Source organism: Callithrix jacchus, chromosome 5, assembly GCF_049354715.1.
Source record: "Callithrix jacchus isolate 240 chromosome 5, calJac240_pri, whole genome shotgun sequence".
Lineage (NCBI taxonomy): Eukaryota > Metazoa > Chordata > Mammalia > Primates > Cebidae > Callithrix > Callithrix jacchus.
Genome location: NC_133506.1, coordinates 90158017 through 90173111, shown reverse-complemented (window position 1 = coordinate 90173111; position 15095 = coordinate 90158017). Strand labels below are relative to the sequence as shown.

At 50.8% G+C, this 15095-nt stretch overlaps 1 pseudogene across 1 annotated transcript in view; it reads left to right on the top strand.

The window, feature by feature from the left end:
• Nucleotides 1-14395, top strand: part of LOC103793365 (septin-4-like) — a 54858-nt pseudogene extending 40463 nt beyond the window's left edge. Inside the window, exons 7-11 of the transcript XR_013535663.1 lie at nucleotides 9418-9693; nucleotides 10034-10127; nucleotides 10562-10648; nucleotides 11150-11273; nucleotides 14162-14395. The product of XR_013535663.1 is annotated as a septin-4-like (transcript). The remainder of the gene's footprint in view (nucleotides 1-9417; nucleotides 9694-10033; nucleotides 10128-10561; nucleotides 10649-11149; nucleotides 11274-14161) is intronic.
• Nucleotides 14396-15095: the final 700 nt, after the last annotated feature.

Here is a 15095-nt window from a genome sequence, read left to right as displayed (position 1 = left end):
TTTTGTATTTTTAGTAGAGATGGGGTTTCACCATGTTGGCCAGGATGGTCTCGATCTCCTGACCCTGTGATCTGCCCTCCTTTGCCTCCCAAAGTGCTGGGATTCCAGGTGTGAGCCACAACACCCAGCCAGCTTTTTAAAAAAAGTGTTCTGTTGCCCGGGCTGGAGTGCAGTGGTACGATCCATAGCTCACTGTAATCTTGAATTCCTGGGCTCAAGTGATCCTCCTGCCTCAGCCTCCCTAGTAGTTGGGACTATGGCCACAAGCCACCATACCTGGCATTTATCTGCTTTGGGTAGAGGCTTGTACTTCAGAAGAAAGAGAATTGTTGAAATAATGGAGTAGAGCTGCTAAAAATGGGACAGGGCATCTCTGGAGGCTTTTTATAGCAGTTTGACCATCACTGCAAGCTTCTCAGGAAGGAAGCGTCTTACCCTGTCAGATGGCACCCTGTTCATTTCCAGCTACCATGGGCAGCCAATTCCAGAGCAGGATGGAAGGCTGGTGACCTCTGGTCATGACTTGCTAATTTGGGGACAGGCTAAGTTGACCAGCTCATCAGGGTTTCCCTGGACTTCACTGGTTTTAGCACTGAAAGTGCCATGTCTCAAAAATTCCCTCAGTCCTGGACAGACCAAGACAGTTGGTTACCTAGTCCAAGCTGTCATGCAGTCCACCTGGAAGCACAGAGTGAGGTGACAATGTCCCAGCTTCACAGTGAGACCTGAGCACGTTACTCCCTCTGCCTATAAAATGAGGAGCAGAAAAATATGATGCTTTTCTCTCAGGCTTGATAGCAGAACTGAGGCCAGGTAGTCTGGCCTCAGTTATTCATTTTGCCCAGAATAATCCCGCATAGGGAAGAATCTGCCACAACCACTGTGGACTTTTTGGTGTATTTTCAGAAGCTGTTTGGGGACTGGAACCCATCTCCAACATCACATCTTTCTGCAGAGTAGTTGCTCGTTTGGTGTTGATAATTTTCTCATTAGCAGAGATAATAGCTACTGTTCATTCAGTGATCATGGTAAGTGTGTTAGTGGGTTTTTACAGTAACCTTTGGGTGGATTTATTCTCCCTATTTCACAGATGAAGAAACTGAGGCTCAGAGTTTGTTCATCAAAGCTGGAAGCATTTTAAGGAGCAGTGTGTCTCAGGGAGTCAACTATGTGGGATAGAAATCCTTCTGTGGCCACGTCTCCCTGTAAAATAAATTCTCAACATTTCAGCAGCATCTTTAGATATCAAGAATTGTGAAGGGAAAGTTTTGGTGGGAGTAACATCTGTATCTTTGCATGTAAACCACGAGGCTGGGAGGTGGGTGTGAACTTGTGAGCATCCAGGATGAAGGGCAAGTGAAGGGTCAGTGAAGCCAGAGCCTCAAGGCTTGTCTGGGCTCTAAAATCAGAATGGAAAACTAATCAATGAGTCTTTTTAGTCCATATTGATCAGCCAGCTCCTGGGGGTAGAGGCCTGGACACCCAGACAAACATCACATCATGTGTTTGCTGATTTAAAGTGAACAGAGGTTAAAAGAGAAGACATACCCCCTCCCCTTGAGGGGCTTGTGGTTAATTTAGGAGAGAAAAGTATGCAGATGGGTCACTTAAAGTGTGTGGACATCAAAGGACAAAGCAAAGTCCAATGGAATGAGTCAGCAAAGCTTACAGCATGGAGACATTTGGAGGGTAAAAGCCAGGGAGAGACAGATTTTGGCTCAGTATAGTGAAGACTTTGGTAACTTGGCTGCTGAAAGGTTGAAGGGCAGTTATTAGAATCAGTGAATTTTTGGCCATCAGAGGTAGGTATTTAAGCAGAGGCTGGGAAGGCGGGGGAGCCTTTGGACATCTGGTGCGTAGTCACATTAGGAGGTATGTAAGTCCTTTCCAACCCTGAGCTACCATGTCCTACCTTGCTCACATTGGGTATTAGATGGACTGTCTTCCCTATCAGAGTGGTCGGCTTCTAGCAACCTGCCAGCTTCGGAACTACCCCTCTTTGCAGCCATTCAGCAGGTGCCAGGAAACACAATGCTCCCAGCCTTGCCACCCATACCTCATGCCTGCCCCCAGGATCATGGGACATGTGGCAGCAGCTGGGGGAAGATTTGGGCTTAATGTATTTTGGTTTCTTGCCTTTGTCTATCACAGACCTTGTTGGACAGACTTACTGAGGTTTCCTTGAAAGACACAACCCAGTGATGGCCTTTTGGTCCAAGGACTCTCTGACTGTATCATCAGTGACTCATCTACCTCAGCAGGGAAGGGATGTACGATAAGTTCCTGCACCACTTTAGGGAAACTTAGCTACTGAGAGGCAGAAGTGGCCGTTGCTAGTCATGCAGATTTGTAATCCTGATTTCCTGTGGTAGTTGCTCTTTATTATTGGCTTTGAACCTGGGCCCTGACATGGCCCACATGCAGCCTCCTTGCTTAGGTCCTGTGACATACAAACTGCATCTAGTGGGCAGGAAAGACCTAGTGGAGGGCGCCAGGACATACCATGTTGGCTTGACCTAAGCAACAGACCCAGGACAGCAGGCTAGATCTATGGTGGCTGAGCTGAGTTTCCCAGCTAGATACTCTCCCAGACACTTGGCTCAAATACCATGCCCTAGCAGTGCCTGGGGAGTTGTACTCTAGTCAAGGCCATCAATGCCTAGTGGGATGTTGAATTTTGAGGGGGAGCTAGTGCTCCAAGAGCTGAGCCATGGTGAAGCAGAGTTGGCCAGGCCACCTGCTGGCTGGAGATGAGGAAGAGCACTCAATAAATCATCAGTGACTTATGCAGGGGCTGCTGCTGTATCTTGGCTCTGCAGGTATCAGGTAGGCAGGTATCAGACCCGGCCTCCATCACACAGAAATTAAGAGCTAGAGTTTGGAGGAGTCCAGTCTTCTCTTTCAGTGGGGGAAACAGAGGCCCAGAGAGGCATGGGACTTTCAGGCAGTGAGAAAATAGCCAAGTTGGCATGGGACTTGTGCCCAGGCCAAATTCTCTCAGAGCCCTCTGAATGCTGCAGTAGGTTAGCATCCAGGGCTTATGCAGGTTTGGGGGGGTGCTCTAAATCAGTCTTCAGCTTTCATTTCCCCCAGCATGCATCATGTTAGGCCTGTGGTAGAGTGATTAGAAAGGGATTAGACTCGAATATTTTTGGCTTAGAGCTAAGTTCTGCAGTCCCAGGACTCGCTTAGGGCCTCGCATTCCTCAAGGCAAGCTGGTACCAACCTGCCTCAGGACACACAGGGCACTCTGGAGCCTGGGTAGCAGGTGCCAGAGAAGAGCTGGGATTCCAGCCACAGCTGAGGATGAGCTGGCCGGGTGGTCTTTTGAGATGTGTCTGTGTCCACACTTGGAATTCAGCTGAGGCTCAGGGGAGGGGCCTGTTATAATAGAGGAAAACAAGACTTTCTGCTGGGGCCTATCTTCCCTGATGTAGGCTTTCTCCTCACGCCAGGCCACACGACTCTGGAAGCATGCAAGAGGTATTCTTAGAGTGCATACATGAGTACTGGCAGCCTGGGGCTTTGAACAGTGGGGCTTTGTATAGCCTAAGCTTGACATTTGGGGCTAATGGCAGCAGCTGCTGCTTCTGCAGACTTCCAATAGCCATTAGTTCCTTTATGTCTTTGTTTTCCTGAGTACAGCTTCAGATCCCCTGATCTACCCCAGGCCTTTTCCTGGAGCCTCTCTGTATCTTTAGAGCTTCCCTTTCATGGGAGCCAAGCTGCTGCCTCCTCCCTCTTTTCTCAGATCCTGGGCCTTCTCCTGAATCACTGCATGGCCAACTTTTCTCCAGCACCTCCTGCTGCTGCGTTGTTCTCTTATCTTCCTCCAAGGCCTACAGTAGCCTACAGCATATCCTCCTTCCCCCACTGCATCCACTTTTAGAAGGCCTGAGCAGCAAGAAAGCTTATAAATCTTTTAGTTTAATCCCCTCATTTTCAGGTATGGAAACTGAGGCCCTGACAGGTGAAGCGAGTTGCTCAAGGCCACCCAGCTAGTAAGGTTTTTCCTCAACCTGCTGGCTCATGAACACCCTGCCATCTTCCAGTTCACCAGTGCCAAACAGCCAATAACATCTCCAGTAGCAGCCCCATTGTTTTTCTCAGCCTGATCGTACCTGCTGCCCCAGGCCCTCTTCCCTCCTCTGGCTGAGTTCTGACTGGTCTCAACTGCTGCTACTGGTTTACAGATTAGGCTGAAATAAGGCAGGCAGGCCTCTGGCACTTCTACCAACAGAGAGGACCAGGCCTGTGGGTCTCAGTTTTGTCCAGAGTGTATTCAGGGAGAAGCCAGTCAGCTTGCCATTGAGAGAGGGGTCTTGGGGGTCAGGAAAGGACATGGTTCTGGAAACTTGCAGAAGCCTGACCAGCTCAGACCCTACTTAGCTCAGGAAATCCCTCACCAACACCCCACTCACCAAGCATCTACCTTCCCCTAGCTGCTGCTCTAATCCCCTCCCGGGCTGCAGCGATGATAAGGCAGGCGGGTGGGCGCGGGGCAGGGCCAGGGTGCGCAGGACAGGCAGCTCCTGGACTGCTCCGAGGGGACCCGCGGCACCGCAGTCGCGGCTGTGCGGGATGGGAGGCGCCGTCGCCGGCATAGGCTGGCACTGCTGCCGGGCGGCGCTGCGTCGCGGCTCCCAAGTTTTCCCTCTGAGCAGCCACAGAGTGGGGCCCGACCCCTGGGTGATGCCTGCGGTCTCGAACGACGGGGTGGGTCCGTGCTGAGGGAGGTGCCCGCCGGCGGAGACGCCCATGTTGGGCTGGGGAAGGCGCGTCAGTGATGAGCTGAGGTGAGGGTCCCCATGCTCGCCTGGGTCAGCTTTTACCTGAGTAACCCCTCCTCACCCACCTACCCTGGGCACCGGGGTCCGTATCAACTTCCTCTGGAAAACACAGAGGAGGCCCATAAACACTGCCTGCCTCCCTAAGAGGAATTGTGAGATGCTTGGCCCCTCCTTCCCTCAGCCTGACAAGGGGCAGTCCCTGAGGCTTTCCCAAAGAGACCCCTGAGAGGAGGCCCAGCCCACCGTCCTGCCCTGTGGGATTAGCTGTATCTCTTTGCCCCCGAATCAGGAACCAATGGAAAGCTTCCTCCTGCTGCACCTACCTCTTCCCTCTCAACCATCAAGGTCCCTCTGCAGTGTGCCCACACACCTGCCTCTAGTGGGAAAAGAAGCAGTAACTCCAGCCAGCCTCCCTGGAGGTGCCCAGGTAGGAAGTTTTGATGCTTGGCTTAAGATGTCTTCTCTTCTCCTCTCTGCCAGACATTGTTGCCGGAGTCTGTCATAAATAACATAAGGCTGTCAGGACCTCCAGGCCACACACCATCCTTTCCTCCCAGTCTGGAAGCCCTCTGCACTGGGGCACAAACTGTTTATAGCAGGAGGGGATCCCTGACCGGATCCCTGACCAGCCGGTGGGGTGCGATGTTGGCTGTGGGCAGCCTCCAGAAGGGAACTCCCTGGGCCCCCTGGGATCACAAGCTTTTAGGTCTGGAAGGGCCAACTTTTGGGCTCTTGTCTCTCAAGCTGTGTCCAGGCAGAGGCCCAAGGAAGTCTTGGTGACCCTGTGACCTTCCCCAAAGGGGGTTCCTGGGAGAGGCCTGTCCTTATTCCTGTCCCCCACTTCTCCCCACATGGGGGATGGAGGGACTGATTGTTCTAGGGATGGAAGCCTGGGGAAGCACTGATTGTCCCCAGTGCTAAGCCCAGCAGGGGCTAGAGGGGCTTTTTCTGCCACACACTAAGTTCAGTTCAGCTGAGGTCTTGGTGCTTTCAGCTTGTCTAAGGCCACCCTGTTCTCTCTAATTAAAGACACCCCCCACCCCATCCACCACCACCAAAGTCCCCATCCTCAGGCCCCTGCTCTCAAGCCAGCCAAGTTCTTAGGCTGACTGGTTCAGATCAGACTCTTCTATGAATGTCTGTTTCTCCAAGGACATCAATGTCCCAGGAATCAGTGGGGAAGACCTCCCCAACCCAGATGCCTCAGGGAGTTGAAATTTACATGCGAAAAGAATGACAGGTCAACATTAATGACCATTCTGTGACTTGAGATGCACCTTCTCTTCTCAGGTTCAAGACACTCACATTTGTGGGTGCTTTCTCTCCCCAGCCTCCCTGGGAGGCAAGGAAGAGCCATTCACAACTGACCATTAAGGTCCTGAAATTAAGATACTATCCAGACTCATAAAAGATGTTTCCTTCCAACCAGAAACAGTGGCCCCCTGACTCCTAGTTTAGTGCACACTCTTAATTTGTCTCCCACTTAAATGGCAGCTCTGAAGTTTCTGGGCTGCCAGCCTCCCATTGTCTTGAACCCATGCTCCTCAGAGACCAAGTGCTAACATCTCCCCTGTTGACGCTATGGAAGCGATGGAGTGGTGGAATTGATATAGGTTGCTATGAGTAGGAGGTGAGGCATCCTAGGGTAAGGGGAGTCTCTTGAGCAAAGTCCCCTCTGTGGTGGGGCTCCCTGCAGGGAAATCTAGGAGCAGATTTCTAAAGACAGTGAGGTTACCCATTGGAAAAAAAGAAAGGGACACTTGGGAAGAAGTGTGGGGCCATTCCCACAAAAATCTAATACAGGGGATTATAGGGCATTCGTCCTACTCCAGCACTGCTTGAAGTTAAGGTGAAAGAAAGAGATTGGGGGATTGAAATCCTTTGGGAATGGGTATCCTGGGTGGCTGTCCTCAAGTGCTGATGGGCTGGGTCACTTGGGGACCTCTCACAGTCCTCAGGCAGACCACAGTGTCCTTGGGGGTTAACAGGAGAGGTCAAATGGATCAAGAGCTTGTGCTGCAGGCAGACATTGGGAGGTTGGTGCTGTGCCCACCAGGGTAGGCAGCGGGCAGGCGTCATGGGGCAGCCAATCAGAGGAGGAGGGGACTGCAGAGGAACCAAGTGATCCTGCTGCAGCTGAGCTGTCCTTGGAGGGTGGGAGCCAAGGGAAGGGGAGGAGGAGAGGAGGTGGGGAAGGACATTCCACAGGCTTTTTTGGCCCCTGCCAGAGACAGAAGAGGGTCAAAGAGAAAAGGAAAGGAGCAAGCCAGGAAGCTAGACAACAAGAGCATCAAAACAAGGCTGTTTCTGTGTATGAGGAACTTTGCCTGGGAGATAAAATTAGACCTAGAGCTTGTTGACAGGGAGTCTGAAGCGTGGGACATGGACCATTCATTGGGATGGCAAGGGAATTCTGTCCCTGAGGACAGGACTGAAGCTGGGTAAGGTGCTGCTCTGGGAGATGGGTGGACCTGACCTGTCTTCTCCCTGCCTTGGATGGGATTGGGGCTGAAAGTCAGAAAATGATTTGGTCACTGGCAGAGCTGGTGGTGGGGATGGACAGGCAGGAGGTGAGGACCCTAGCATCCTGACTCCTAGTCTAGAGCCCCTGTGGCCTCCAGCTCTCTTCTCTCCTACCTACTTCCCTCATCCCCTGCCCCATTCTGACACTCTGTACTCTCCTTTTGGGTTTAATGCCAAGGACCTCTGTGGCCTCCTCCATGCAGATGAGCGGCCAGGGCTGGCAGAGATGAGGACGGTGCTGGATTCCTGGAGGCTCTGCTGGAAGATTGTGGGGGCTAGGGATCTTCATTAGTGCCTTTCTTTCTCCCTTCCCTGCCTCTCCACTCAGTGTCCCTGAGTGAAACCAGGTGAAGCACAGCTTTCTCTCTCCCACCCTTGTCCTGATCCCCAGACCAACTGCTGGGTCATTGTGGATTTGTGCAGAGAGGCAGGATTTCTTGGAATTTCCCAGACTTATTAGCTGCCAGACAACAAGAGCTGCTGCCCCCAAAGTCCACCCTTTTTCTGTTGCCATATAATTAATTGTCTAAGCTGGGACACTTTTGAGAGTGAAAGGGCACAATTAATCATGATGTCAGGACAACAGGCATAAACTGGGGTGTATGGTCGCCACTGGACCTCACAAATATCATAGTTAAGAAAAGCCCTGGGTTAGGCTGTTCTCAGGACACCTAGCCTCCACCTGCTGGTTCCAGTTTTTTTTTCCTCCCCTCTGTCCAGGTGAGCACTACGGCTATAAGCAGGCGTGAGGACTTGAGAGGCGACAGCCTGGAAGTAGATCCTAGCAGACTTTTTCCTCTAACCTCCCTATCTCAACCTCTTCCCTCTAGCATATACCTGTCAGTGTGCATATCCGCCTCCCTCAAGTCTTCCCTTTGCAGGAAGACTGTGGCCATCTTATCTCCCCAACTCTAGCTGTGACTCCACAGTGGTCTGGGGTAGTCCCCACTAGCTTGGCTAACCCCCAGAGAGTGAGTCAGTTTCTGCAGCTGGCCCTTGTCCATTGTCTTGGGGTGACACATGGGTATTGTGAAGCAGAGCTGAACCCAGCACTGCCAGGCACCCCACAAAGGAGGCTGACCCCCAAAGGAGAGTAGAATCTTTAGGGTCTAGAGCTGACCATGAGAGTTGGAGGAAATGGTCCCTCTTCTGAGCTGGGGACAGGGTAGAACAGGCTTCTATAGAGGAGTCAGACCATTCTCTGCCTACCACCCCATGGGTCATGGTTTAGGCCAGACACTGCTGGCTCTGGGAAGAGGGGTAAGAAAACAACTGAGGGTGTTTCCCCTGATATGTCCCTCACAGGTGGGGGCTGTCAAAGCTCTGGAGGCCCAGCTGTCCTTCAGCCTTCGCCAGGCTCTTCCATCATCCCTTAGCTGGTCCCTCCCAGCTGCCTTCCACCCACAGTCAGCATCCACTGGCAGGTTACTCTTCTCCCCAGGGCCCAGGGTCAGATTTGGGTGTGGCTCAGTGTCTGAAGTAAGGGGTAGGATCAGCTATATTGAGCGCTGGGCTGTGAACCTTGGGGATTGAGCACTGGCAGTAGAATCTGTACCTCAGTTCCCCAGCTCACTGACCAGTAGTGACAGGAGGCACAGAACCCCCTGCTGGTTGACCTGCCTGGCACAGGCAGTTCTCTTCTCTCCTACCTACTTCCCTCATCCCCTGCCCCATTCTGAGGCTCTGTACTCTGCTTTTGGGTCTAATGCCTCTGTCTGCTCTATCTTAATCAGTCTGGCCTTACTTCCTGGCCTGAGATAGTCCCTGGCTAGGCCAGAGCCCCAGGAAAGGCAGCCTCAAAAAATGTGCTGCTGAGAGGGAGACCAGAACTGGAGTTCCTCAGTTCTCAAGAGCAGTTGCCAGGGATTTGGGGGTGCCCAGGGCTCTTCTTGGACCCTGGGGCCCTTCCTGGCATCTTGGATTGTGGAGGCTTGTGAACAGGTGAGGGAGGGATGGTGAGCACTTCCTCTGGCTTGGCTGCCGTTTCTTTCTCTTCTAACCACAAGTGCTTTCCCTTTCCCTCTTGCCTTCTCCCGTCTTCCGTCTCCTTCCTCATTCTTCCCTTCCCATCACCTACCTACTCCACCCACCCCACTTCCCCCAGATCAAGCGTTTCCTGGAGGACACCACAGATGATGGAGAACTGAGCAAGTTCATGAAGGATTTCTCAGGAAGCGAGAGCTGCCACCCACCAGAGGCTAAGACCTGGGCATCCAGGCCCCAGGCCCCAGACCTCTATGATGATGACCTGGAGTTCAGACCCCCCTCGTGGCCCCAGTCCTCTGACAGCCAGCAGTACTTCTGTGCCCCAGCCCCTCTCAGCCCATCTGCTAGGCCCTGCAGCCCATGGGGCAAGCTTGATCCCTGTGATTCTTCTGAGGTAGAGCCCCCAGCCCTGCCTTTGCCTTTCAGTGGGCTGTTGCAGGAAGACCGGGGTGGGGTGTGTGTGTGTGTGTGTGTGTGTGTGTGTGTGTGTCTGGGACCTCTTTCAGTCCTGTGTCAGCCCTAGCTCTGTGATATCTGCCCCCAAGGGCTCTGGAAACTAACAGTTTCAGCAATGGCAGGAGGCCCAGTTGGTGGCCTGAAATAGGAGCTCACAGGAGTCTGGCACTGCTTCTTAAAGGCTGGGGCAAAGACCTGAAAGGGAGAGAAGATCAGTGCTGGGTTCCAGGGCCCCTTCAGCTCCTTGTCCTGACACATTCTGCCTTCCTGTCTGCTAGGATGACAAGGAGTATGTGGGCTTTGCAACCCTCCCCAACAAAGTCCACTGAAAGTCCGTGAAGAAAGGCTTTGACTTTACTCTCATGGTGGCAGGTTGAAAAGGGGCAGGGCTGGGTTGGGCAGGGTGTGTTTCAGGTGGGGATGGTGTGTGCATCCATGAGTGGGAAGGGAGTATAGGTTGAAAGGAGCAAGCAGTGAGTGGCTGTGCCTCTTTGCCATATAGCCAGGAGTTATTGGCCTCTGAGAGTGTATGTATATGGGGTTGGGTTGGGGTGGGGGTACAAATTAGTTGCAAAGAACATTTGACCAACAGTTTTCTAGTATTTGCCTCTTTTGTTTGACCTTGAGCAATCTCTTGCTCTCCCAAGCCAATCTCTGTGCTTCCTTCAAGCTCTAAAATACTATATAGTTAGTCTAGTTCCAATTAGATAAGAAAGTAGTTTCCTCTAAACCTTAATCCAGTGGAGTTGCTTTTTGGCTATAGATCTTACCTTCTGATTTGGTGCCTCTGTCCTCTCTCCTCTCAGGAGAGTCTGGCCTGGGCAAATCTACACTTGTCAATAGCCTCTTCCTCACTGATCTGTACCGGGACCGGAAACTCCTTGGTGCTGAAGGTAAGGAAAGGAGAGGACAATCAGGCAGACTTGTCTTGGGAAATTAAACTCACTCCAGAGTCTGGGGGATGGGACTCTCCCCAACATGCTGGAAATGAAGGCTTCCTAGAGAGACTGACAGCAGCTCTCCATAGGCCTATCTGCCTGGCAGCCCACCAGCCAGCTCCCTAAAGATTTGGGTGCTGAAGCAGGGCAGGGACCAGAGTCTTGCACTCTGAATGAGTCTCTGACCCCCAAGGATTCCAGGAATCCAAGAAAAAAAAAAAAAAAACAGGATCAGAGAAGAGGCTGGGGCCAGAACCAACAGCCACTGGCATTTCCTGTGTTGGGAAATGTACTCCTTGCTGGTTCCCAGGGAACAGTCCCCCAGGCAGCTTGGGGGTGGAGAAGGGGGCAATGTGGATGAAGCAGTCTGGGCAACGAAGCAGTTTGGGGTGGGTGGTTCATCCTGACTGGGCAGATCCCTGCCCTTGCCCTGGCCTCAGTTTCCCCCTTCTCCAGAGCGGATCATGCAAACCGTGGAGATCACTAAGCATGCAGTGGACATAGAAGAGAAGGGTGTAAGGCTGCGGCTCACCATTGTGGACACACCAGGTTTTGGGGATGCAGTCAACAATACAGAGTGGTATGTCTGACTAAGCACAGTTCCAGCTGCCCCTGAGCCACCCTTCTCCATACACACACAGATATACATATAGGCCCAGATATAGTCATACTTCTCAGGAGGAAGAGGTCTATGACCTTGAGCATGTAACTTCCCTTACTTGACAGCCACCCCCTCCTTTATAAAGTAAGAGGAAAAGAATTGGAATAGGTGACTTCTAATGTTCCAGTTCTGCCCTATGATTCTTTAATGGGGTAGAGACATAAGAAAGAAGAGGCTGAGGCAGAAGGATCATTCGAGGCCAGGAGTTCAAGTCCAGCCTGGGCAACATAGTGAGATGCCATTTCTACAAAAGTTTAAAAAATTAGCTGGGCATGGTGGCATGGGCCTGTAGTCTCAGCTACTGGGGAGGCTGAGGCAGGAGAATCACTGAGCTCAGGAGGTCAAGGCTGTAGTGAGCCGTGATCATACCACTGCACCCTAGCCTGGAAGACAGAGTGAGACCAAAAAAAAGAAGGAAAAAAAAATAAAACAGATAAGAAAGAAGAGCCTCAAAAAGCAAACACATGTGAAGTGTGAAAACATGTAGGACAGAGTTTGATTACATAGTAGATGCTCAATAAACTCACACTTTTTCCTTTCACTAGCAACAGTCTAGGTGCCACAAACAAGGGTACCTAAATGTTGAAGGGCTGGTCATGAATGGAGGGAGGGTAAAGGCGAGGAAGAATAGGCAAAGGGGAAAAATGGTGGAACTTTGTTTAAACTCCAGGTACCTTCTAGGCTACCTGGTGAAAGAAAAGCTGGCTTTACCACAACCTCCTATCATTTGGGCTTTTTTATTTTTCAGGTGCTAGAGGGATGCTTAGCTAATGGTCTGACCTAAGTGAGTAGATGAAGAGGGGAATTGATGAGATTGACAGGAGAAAAGGTGATACCTTTGATGAAGAAGTTAGGCAGGTGGTGCTAAGAGCCCTAGACAGAGAGTTCAGATCTTGATTGGCATTTAGTAACTTCATGATCTTCAGCAAATGATCTTCTTAAATCAGTTTATCTACTGTCTCTTACCTTCCATAATACTAATAACTTCATTTTCCAGGCACCTCACAGTTTAAAGTGCACCTCCATATATACTCATTTTGTCAGACATTTATTTAATTAAAACATACCAGCCCTTAACTACCTCTCCAATTGATCTGATCATCACCCAGCATGATGCATGCACACTCAAGAGTGCAAAGGGCTATTTATAGCATACTGGTGAATTTTAACAATGCTAATTGCAGGACCAGAAACATAATTTGTTGGGCCCAGTGCAAATGAAAATGTAGGGCCCTTCGTTCAAAATGTTTAAGAATTTCAGAATTTTGGCAACAGCAAAGCATCAAATCCGCTAGAATGTTATTGAGCACATACTAGATGTCCAGCCTGAGCTGGACATTTTAAGGGATTTAGAATGAGCATGAACGATTCCTATCCCTGAGAGGCTTATAGTCAAGTGGCAACAGGGAAGCAGGGGAGGTGGGGGTAGTTCTCTAACAATGTTTCAATCAGATAGCAACTTAAATTAGTAAATGGGTCAGGCAATGTGTAATGGCAAATGCACTGAGCTGTAGAGGCTCAGATGGGTAGAGAATTTACTAGCTAAATGACCTAGAGCAAGTCCTCTCCCCGCCATTTTTTTTTCTTTGAGACAGGTTCTCACTCTATTGCCCAGGCTGGAGTGCAGTGGCCTGATCAACCACCTCCCCAGGCTCCCTGGACTCAGGTTATCCTCCCACCTCAACCTCCTAAGTAGCTGGGACTACCGGTGTATGCCAGCTAATTTTTTTGTAGTTTTTTGTAGATGGGGGTGTAGCTATATTATTGCCCAGTCTGTTGTTGAACTCCTGGGCTCAAGTGATCCGCCTACCTCAGCCTCCCAAAGTGCTAGAATTACAGGCGGGAACTACCACATCTGGCCTGGAACAAGTCTGTTAGCTGCTCTGGATTTAGTTTCTTCATGTATGAAATGAGAGTGATGGTGATCATAATGCCTAATGTCCACCTGTGAGGGCAGTGAGGATTAAACAAGATAATAGAAGCGCAAAGGATATGAAATTGAGGTTCTTGGGGAAATATATTAATTTATTTATTTGTTTTGCTCTATAGTGAAGAGAAGGAGAGAGGTAGAAGAGATGGAAGAGATGGTTCTTATGGCTTTGAAGGATAGAATGGGTTTGGAGGGGTAGAGGAGAGGGTAGAAACACATGAGCAAAAAGGCTCTGAGGTTAGACTGGAAACCTGACTTAGGGTTTCCCTGGCTTCCAGTTGGTGTTTGCTTGCAGCCCTACCTTGCTATTTTTTTTTTTTTTTTTTTTTTTTTAGACAGTCTGACTCCATTGTCCAGGCTGGAGTGGCATGCTCTTGGCTCACTGCAACATCCACTTACTGGATTCAAGTGATTATCCTGCCTCAGACTCCCAAGTAGCTGGGACTATAGGTGCACACCACCCACACCCAGCTAATTTTTGTATTTTTAGTGGAGACAGGGTTTCATCATGTTGGTCAGTCTGGTCTCAAACTCCTGACCTCAAGTGATCCGCCCTCCTCTGCCTCCCAAAGAGCTGAGATTACAGGCGTGAGCCACCACACCCAGCCTATTCTTACTCTTTTGTTTGATCACCTGGGCCCTTTTCCTGTCATCAAACTAGTATTTATTAAACTCTGCCTGAGTACTCAGGCTTTTGTATCAAGACGAGGTATACACCATCCCATTCAGGAATTTCCCTGAAGATTTGGTAAAGCAAGCCAGGGAATAACAACGTCTTGAAAACACTGCTCAGGGAGGGGCTACTTCTCTGCAGTCCCAAAGCTCACTAGGTGGCGCCCACACTCACAGTTTCTCTGTTTGTCTGTCCCTGCCCCAGCTGGAAGCCTGTGGCAGAATACATTGATCAGCAGTTTGAGCAGTATTTCCGAGATGAGAGTGGCCTGAACCGAAAGAACATCCAAGACAACAGGGTGCACTGCTGCCTGTACTTCATCTCACCCTTCGGCCACAGGTATGGTCCAAGCCTGAGGCTCCTGGCACCACCGGGTGCTGTCAAGGGAACAGGCCAAGAGCCCAGGGGCAGGGCTGCCACTAGCAGGTGGAAGAAGAAGCAATGTATTCTTCCCAGAGTGAAGCAGAGAAGATGATGATACAGGTGGAAAGAAACAGCTTAGAACAGAGGGTGTTGACAGGTACCCCTAACCTCTTCCAGGAAAGCATCCCATTTGCAGTCACTGGCAGCAACACTGTAGTAGAGGCCAGAGGGCAGCGAGTTCGGGGTCGACTCTACCCCTGGGGCATCGTGGAAGGTAAAGCACTGAGCCTGTGACCAGGGTATCTCCTTGCCCCTCAGTGGCTCTCCCCTACCTATGCCTCTGGCTGACCCCTAGCCTTGCTATGCAGTGGAAAACCCAGGGCACTGTGACTTTGTGAAGCTGAGGACAATGCTGGTGCATACCCACATGCAGGACCTGAAGGATGTGACGCGGGAGACACATTATGAGAACTACCGGACACAGTACATCCAGAGCATGACCCGCCTGGTGGTGAAGGAACAGAATCGCCAAGTATGACCAGAAGCCAGGACAAGGTGGCAGGGGGGATCCCAAGCCTAGCCTTGGGTGAGACTAAACCTTTCTTTTTTTTTTTCCTTTTATTGCATTTTAGGTTTTGGGGTACATGTGCAGAACATGCAGGATAGTTGCATAGATACACACATGGCAGTGTGTTTTGCTGCTGTCTTCCCCTTCACCCACTTTTGGCATTTCTCCCCAGGCTATCCCTTCCCCCCCACCACGCTGTCCCTCCCC